Source organism: Podarcis muralis, chromosome 11 (assembly GCF_964188315.1).
Source record: "Podarcis muralis chromosome 11, rPodMur119.hap1.1, whole genome shotgun sequence".
Classification (NCBI taxonomy): domain Eukaryota; kingdom Metazoa; phylum Chordata; class Lepidosauria; order Squamata; family Lacertidae; genus Podarcis; species Podarcis muralis.
The window spans coordinates 53,273,566-53,280,946 of NC_135665.1; positions in this window are offsets into that span (position 1 = coordinate 53,273,566).

The following is a 7,381-nucleotide window of genomic DNA, read 5'->3' on the forward strand; positions in this document are numbered from 1 at the left end:
TACAACGGCCTTCAAAGCAGCTCACGATAAAACAATAGAACACATCATAAAACAGTTCATAAGGAAAAATGAAATATATATATATATATTACCCATTTAACTGCAGTCCATTAAAACAACAGACAATCCTGGGTCTCAGAAAACCCTCGTGAACCAAGAACGTCTTTACAGTTTTTCTTACACAGCACAGTGAAAGGGGCCTGGCAAATTTCTCTCGGCAGGCAATTACTGAATGCAGGTGCGGAAGAAAGGTTGGTTTATAGTAGACTCGTCTACCTCAAATGCAGTTGGTACCCAAAACAACATGGGGCAAAGGACATAAATGGGAGAAGGTGCTCCCCTGACTACAACAGATGCCTGGCTTTGTAGGTTAGGAACATATGAAGTTGCCTTATACAAACCCAAGCCGTTGATCTGTCTAGCGCAGTATTGTCTACACTGGCTAGCAACAGCTCTCTGGGGTTTCATAGATTTCCCCCATCCTAACTGGAGATCCCAGGAATTGAACCTCCTGCCTTCTGCCACAGGTTGCTCTGCCACTGACCGACAACCCTTCTTCTTAAAAGTAGCACCTTTAACTTAGCTTGGAAATATACAGGTTACTGAATCCATTGATAGGATAACTAAAGAATTGATAAGTATTCTGTGAGTCAGTGGTGCCATTGGGCCAGACTTTGAGGATGTAAGTCCATGATCCCACGAGCAGGGGAATTCTCCAAAAGATGGAAAACCACAGGAACAGATACCCCCCCCTTTATTTTACGTTAACAATCAATCAATCAAGGTATGGATCCAGTTGACAGACCTCACAATAGACTTACCGGTATATACTCATTAATATACAAAAATGAGATACAAGGCCAATTACCTTTACTGAAAGGCAAGAAAGCACAGCTGAACATGATTTTCAGATTTATTCGGTTAAAATTCTAAGGCCAAATATCTAAGCACACCAAAATCCAGGAGAGCATTCTGTCTTGCACATTTCAATGTGATACCTTCAGCACTTTGGGATGGGAGATATAGGGGGACATGATACATTATGTTTCTGTGGCTCAGAATAAATAGTAACAGTAAACCACGTATTATTATTGATTGGTAACGCTTACAAAGACCTCTGGAAAAAGCTGGTTGAGCCCCATTTAGCATCCTGGAAGAGTACCTGCATATTATGTTTTTCTTCTTCTGAAAATATTGCGTCTGAAACCCTGGACAGCCACTGCCAGTCAGTGGAGACAATACTAAGCCAGATGGACTCACTATAAGACATCTTCCCGTGTTCCTGTGTAGGAGTTCCTCAAAACAACACAGCCAATGTTATAAAGGGTTCCCAAAAGTCAGAAAGTTGGGGGGGGGTATTTTAACCAGGGCTTTTGTTCAGTTCCGGCACCTCTCAGGTGGGTTCTGACACCTCTAAGGTAGGTGCCATTGCCATTCTAAGAGAACGAGGGAGGCGTTTGTGATGAGTTCTGGCACCTCTTTTTCTAGAAAAATAGCACTGCCTTTAACCCATTTCCACTCTGTCTTACAAACTGCCCTTCCTTCCACTCTCCATCTAGGTCAAATTCAAATTCTCCAAGGTCTCCTTCATCTAAGAATCAAGCTCCCTCCTTTCTCTTCTTTTGCTATTCATTTTGACACTGCAGATCAGCGGAGAGCACATAGGGGATATGGAATTTGGTAGACTTTCCTCACGTCCAAGAAAAAACTGTCTCATTGTTCTTTCTAGTTTGTCGAGACAAATTGTTTCTGAGAGGCCTGGCTCATGGTACAGGTTGAGCTTTTCATCAGAGAGTTGCCTGCTTTCTCCTCAGCTGACTTGTTGTCACATTTGCTTATTATTTCACTTCCTTGGTTTTAGCAGGAAAGTGGACATTTCTGCTGTCCTTAGCAGAAACATTGCCTCCCTCAATTTCTGGAATGACATCTAGGTCTTGGGATGAGTGTCTTGGGTATACACCGGACAATAATTATGATCATGTATGTGTCTGTCCAGAAGAGCACATATTTTAACTCAAAACAAACAAACAAGTGATTTTTAAAGTTATTGGAATTCTTGATTTTTAGCCAGCCTAACTGAGCCTCCACAGTTAAAAAGCAAAGAGAACAAAGAACTCCCTTTCCTATGCAAAACTGTCCCGCAGTTTAGCTCTTCTAAAAAGGTAAAGGTAAAGGTACCCCTGCCCGTACGGGCCAGTCTTGCCAGACTCTAGGGTTGTGCGCCCATCTCACTCAAGAGGCCGGGGGCCAGCGCTGTCCGGAGACCCTTCCGGGTCACGTGGCCAGCGTGACAAGCTGCATCTGGCGAGCCAGCGCAGCACACGGAACGCCGTTTACCTTCCCGCTGGTAAGCGGTCCCTATTTATCTACTTGCACCCGGGGGTGCTTTCGAACTGCTAGGTTGGCAGGCGCTGGGACCGAACGACGGGAGCGCACCCCACCGCGGGGATTCGAACCGCCGACCATGCAATCGGCAAGTCCTAGGTACTGAGGTTTTACCCACAGCGCCACCCGCGTCCCTTAGCTCTTCTACAGAGGCTTTTCTCTATTTCTCACCAAACACCTGATCCGCAACTGCCCAGGGTACCTCCTTTTCCATTGCCTAAACTTCCCCCTGGGCAATGTCACATAGCCTAATGTAATAAGCATTTCATAACATTCATTATGTGATTTTGGATTGGCTGAGATCACATAGGTGACTAATTCAGGAAGCTGGACAATTGGTGCTGATGTAGTCACCACCAGAGGAAATAATGGAACTGCACAGAATTTTTTTTAAAAGGAAACTTTATATCTAAACAATGTAAGTAGGATTTGGGAGAAATGTTCCACACTGCCAAAATTAGTTTTGATCAGAAAATCGGAAATGGTGAATATTCTCTGCAGCCCTAGTTGCATCTATCTTTTATTAGGCTTTACTCCATTTGAATAGTTTTTTAAATTAACTCCTTTATCATATCTTACTCCCTTTCCAAGTACTTGGTATGGCTTGAGCAGCTGATACAAATACATACTTCCTACTTCTGAAGCTAAATAGGTCTGACATATGAATCCTATGCAAAGCACCCTGAGCTCTTGAGAAGAAAAGTAGAATATTAATGGCATACACCCTAGATACTAATTGCATTCTACCATGGAATGCTACCAGGAAAAAGCACGATGGGCTGGAACAGACATGCTACTTGGGTGCATCTGAATGGGTTTCACTAATCTTGTGATTCTTTCAACATCACTTGTTGAAGATTTTTCAGGGCACCTTGAGTTGCAGTCTGAGCACTTGAAACTGCATTGGTGAGGGGGAATCAACTCATGTTCACCCTAACATGAAAAGTTGTCTAGGACAAGTGCATCTTAAGTAATGACCAGCCACTCCAATTCAAATCTGTATTAAGATTCCTAACTGGGACCCTGTTACAGATGCCACCACTGCCACAAGTGATGGGAGTGGCTTCTGGGGACAGCGAATTTTCTGTTACTGTGCCCCCTTTATGGAATGTCCTCCTGCAAAATTCACCTGCCACCTACTTTTGAACACCAACTAGAAGTGGGTTTATTTATTTGCAAGATTTTAGCAGTATAGTGCCTATGATTTGTCAAGGATGTTTATCTATTGTGTACTGATATCATTGTTCAAATCCATTTTGACTGTTAATTTTATCTTTGTATGCAATAATCTTTGTGTATAAAGGCAGCGGACAAGTCTTGAATGAACAAATGAGGTTGTGTGAATTGAACTTCAACCTCAGCCAGCCACATTTGCCATCTATTGCTTTTTGAGCTCACGATATGAATGATGGCCAAGAGGTAACATATTGCATAGTGGGATACAGTATGGTATTGTGGGTCACTGAAGGGTACAGGCTTAGATTGCATGTAATACTAAGACATGGTATTAAACCATGGGTCAGGGTTTGTTGATTTACAAACCTTGGTTTATGTGTTATGTGCAAACCTGCCCACTAAGACTCTTCAAGAGATGGCAATCTGATGGCATTCTGGGGATATACTACTACTGGATCAAAAGTCACTTTTGCAATAAGCTTATTTTCTTCAAATAAAGGAGTCTTCCTTTCTGCTCCTTTCAAATCTTACAACTCCTTTTTCAGGAAGTGCACTGAGTAATTGATCAACCATTCTGAGTAACGCCTTGGCCCAGTACATTTTGAGCAGGTAGGACCTTTTCAGGTAGTCCTGAAAAGGGGGGGTTATTGTTTCATAATGACAAACACTAGCAGCTTCTAAACTGCAGCAAACTGTATATATGTGTACACAGAGACATACACACATTGTTCCAGTGAGTGCCATATAAGACACTGAAGAGTTGTGTTATATCACTCCTAGTGACTGCGCCTGCTTTTATCTGCAAAACAAAAAGGGAAAGCCTTTAAATGAGAAGTCATTTGGAATTATCCGAAATGCTGAGTTGGGAATTTAACTTTGCAACCGAATTTGGGGAAGGGGGGTGGGTTGGGGGTTCCCTGGCTGGACTGTCGGGGAGATAAGCACCTATTTTGTTTCCCAATGTGCTGCACTATTGATTTTATAAGTCATCAATGTATATTGCATGCCTGCACCATTACCAGGCCCAAGCAGGAGGCGTGCATAGTGATCTGACTGCATAAGCCAGTTGTCCCATGCTGTGCCCTATGGGAAGCCACTGATTCTTACACTTGGAGCGGGGACAATGCAACTTAATCAGACTGACAGGAAGCAGGCAGCAATTACAGTGTGCAGCTACATCTGCTGGGTTCCACTTCACTGAAGGAAGAGTTATCTCAATTTTAATGTACATCCCTTTTTTCATGTTTCATTTAACCTCTGCTGTATTATTAAACACATCAAAATATAATGACAGTCATTAAAAGAGGGCATCTTTTTTGGATGTATTGAACTCTGCCCTCTAGATCTTTCAGTGCTGAAAGAGGATTCGTTTTAACTTTCTCTTCGAGGGTTTTGCTTTGTATGCTGCAGAAGGGAGGGAAAGGTATGCAGGCAGCAGATAGAGGGAATCAAGATGCAGATTCCAAAATAAAAAGGACGAAGCTCTGCATGTACTTAAGACATGACTCAGTCTGACACGCGGCCCAGGAGAAATTGCCATATTATAGGGCGGCTGCAAAACCAACAGCCGAATTGTGAAAAATTGCCATAGCCATATCCTTATTTACCTTCAAAGCCTTCAGTGAGTTTGCATTTCTTCCCTTATTGCCTGCTCATAAGGACCTTTGCTCCTCCCAACTCATCACTCAACTCCCCCAACAACAACAACAAAATCTCATTCCCTTGAATGCGTCATTAGATAGAGAACTGTCCTCTGCAAAGCAGGACACAGGGCTACTCTTGACAATACAACAAAGAGAAGATATGCCAGGCAAGAAACTGGAAGTGCAGGATTGAATGAAAAGGGATATATTTGTGATAGACAAATAGAATCATAGGGAACAGGACTTTTGCAATAGACTGTCAGGGACTGGCCGGACAATGAGGAGTGTTGGGTGGCACCAGCCGGGGAATCCCCAAGAGAAATCCCAGAGGAGGAAGGCTCTGAGTTCAGGGAATGGTAGCAGGACACTGAGGAGAGGTCGGGGGGGGGGCAGACAAAAGAGAGTACTTGCTCACATAGCAGATTGTTAAACTATGGAATTCAACAACAACAATTTGGATGGCTTTAAAGTGGACTTTTGTGCTGGAGGAGACTCTTGAGAGTCCCATGGACTGCAAGAAGATTAAACCTATCCATTCTTAAGGAAATCAACCCTGAGTGCTCACTGGAAGGACGGATCATGAAGCTGAGGCTCCAATATTTGGCCACCTCATGAGAGGAGAAGACTCCCTGGAAAAGACCCTGACGTTGGGAAAGATGGAGGGCACAAGGAGAAGGGGATGACAGAGGACGAGATGATTGGACAGTGTTCTCGAAGCTACGAACATGAGTTTGACCAAGCTGTGGGAGGCAGTGGAAGACAGGAGTGTCTGGCATGCTCTAGTCCATGGGGTCACGAAGAGTCGGACACGACTAAACGACTAAACAACAACAACAAAGTGGACTTTGAGAAATTCATGGAGTTGAGGCTACTAGCTATGATAAGGTAAAGGTAAAGGTACCCCTGCCCGTACGGGCCAGTCTTGACAGACTCTGGGGTTGTGCGCCCATCTCACTCAAGAGGCCAGGGCCAGCGCTGTCCGCAGACACTTCCGGGTCACGTGGCCAGCGTGACAAGCTGCATCTGGCGAGCCAGATCCGCACACGGAACGCCGTTTACCTTCCCGCTGGTAAGTGGTCCCTATTTATCTACTTGCACCCAGGGGTGCTTTCGAACTGCTAGGTTGGCAGGCCCTGGGACCGAACAACAGGAGCGCACCCCGCCATGGGGATTCAAACCGCCGACCTTTTGATCGGCAAGCCCTAGGCGCTGAGGCTTTTACCCACAGCGCCACCCATGTCCCACTAGCTATGATGGCTGTGCCCTATTGCCAGTGTCAGAGACTGTATGCCTCTGAGCAGTTGGCACTGCTTATGGCCACTGTGAGAACAGGGTGTTGGACTAGATGGGCCTGATCCAGCAGGGACCTTCCTGTGTTCTTAAGCCTCTAGGCAGCATGAAGTTGAAGATAACTTTTGAAAACAGAAGCCTGTCTAAAGTAAGCTCGGTAAATACGTTGTGATGATGATCAATGCAATCCTGTGCCTGAAACCGAGCGTTCCACCTGGAAAATAAAGGAGAAGCCTGACAGGAGGGGGCAATCAACATGCAAATAGTCTTTAATCTAACAAGGATATCTTAAGTGAAGCTGCATGCAGCAAGGTGCGGCGCATCCAGGTTCAAAGGACTGCTCTGACTGAACGGCTGCATGTTAATTGAGACGAGGCTGGAAAGCTTTCTATCAAGTTTCTGTAATGATCTCCCAAATGCTGGATATGGTGGTAAGCCACATATGAAAAGGAAACAGCATCAGATCGTTTGGAGGTGTGCTGTTTAAGAAATCGTCATCTCCTAGCTAATGCGAAGAGGTGGCCTCAGGCCCAAAATGGCAAGATGCAACATCAAAGGGAGTGGAACGGCGGCATCAGAGGCAGGAAAGGATAATCAAACTGAAGAGGGAATAACCGAAGAGGCCTGTTTATAAGATCACAAAGGATAACATCAGTTATCACCCACAGTAGTAGCAGCACTTTAACCCTTCAATCTTACATACATGGGCATAAGGAAATAGGAAATCCAGAGCGGCCATGAGGTCAAAGGGGAGTGAAGCTGGGGACAAGCAAGGGAAGTAATTGCATACTGGGCAGAATGCTACTGGTACCTTGCAAGCATTCAAAGAAAACCTGGCAGATTATTTCCTTATTGACGACATTTGCAAGCCACCCCATAACATAGTA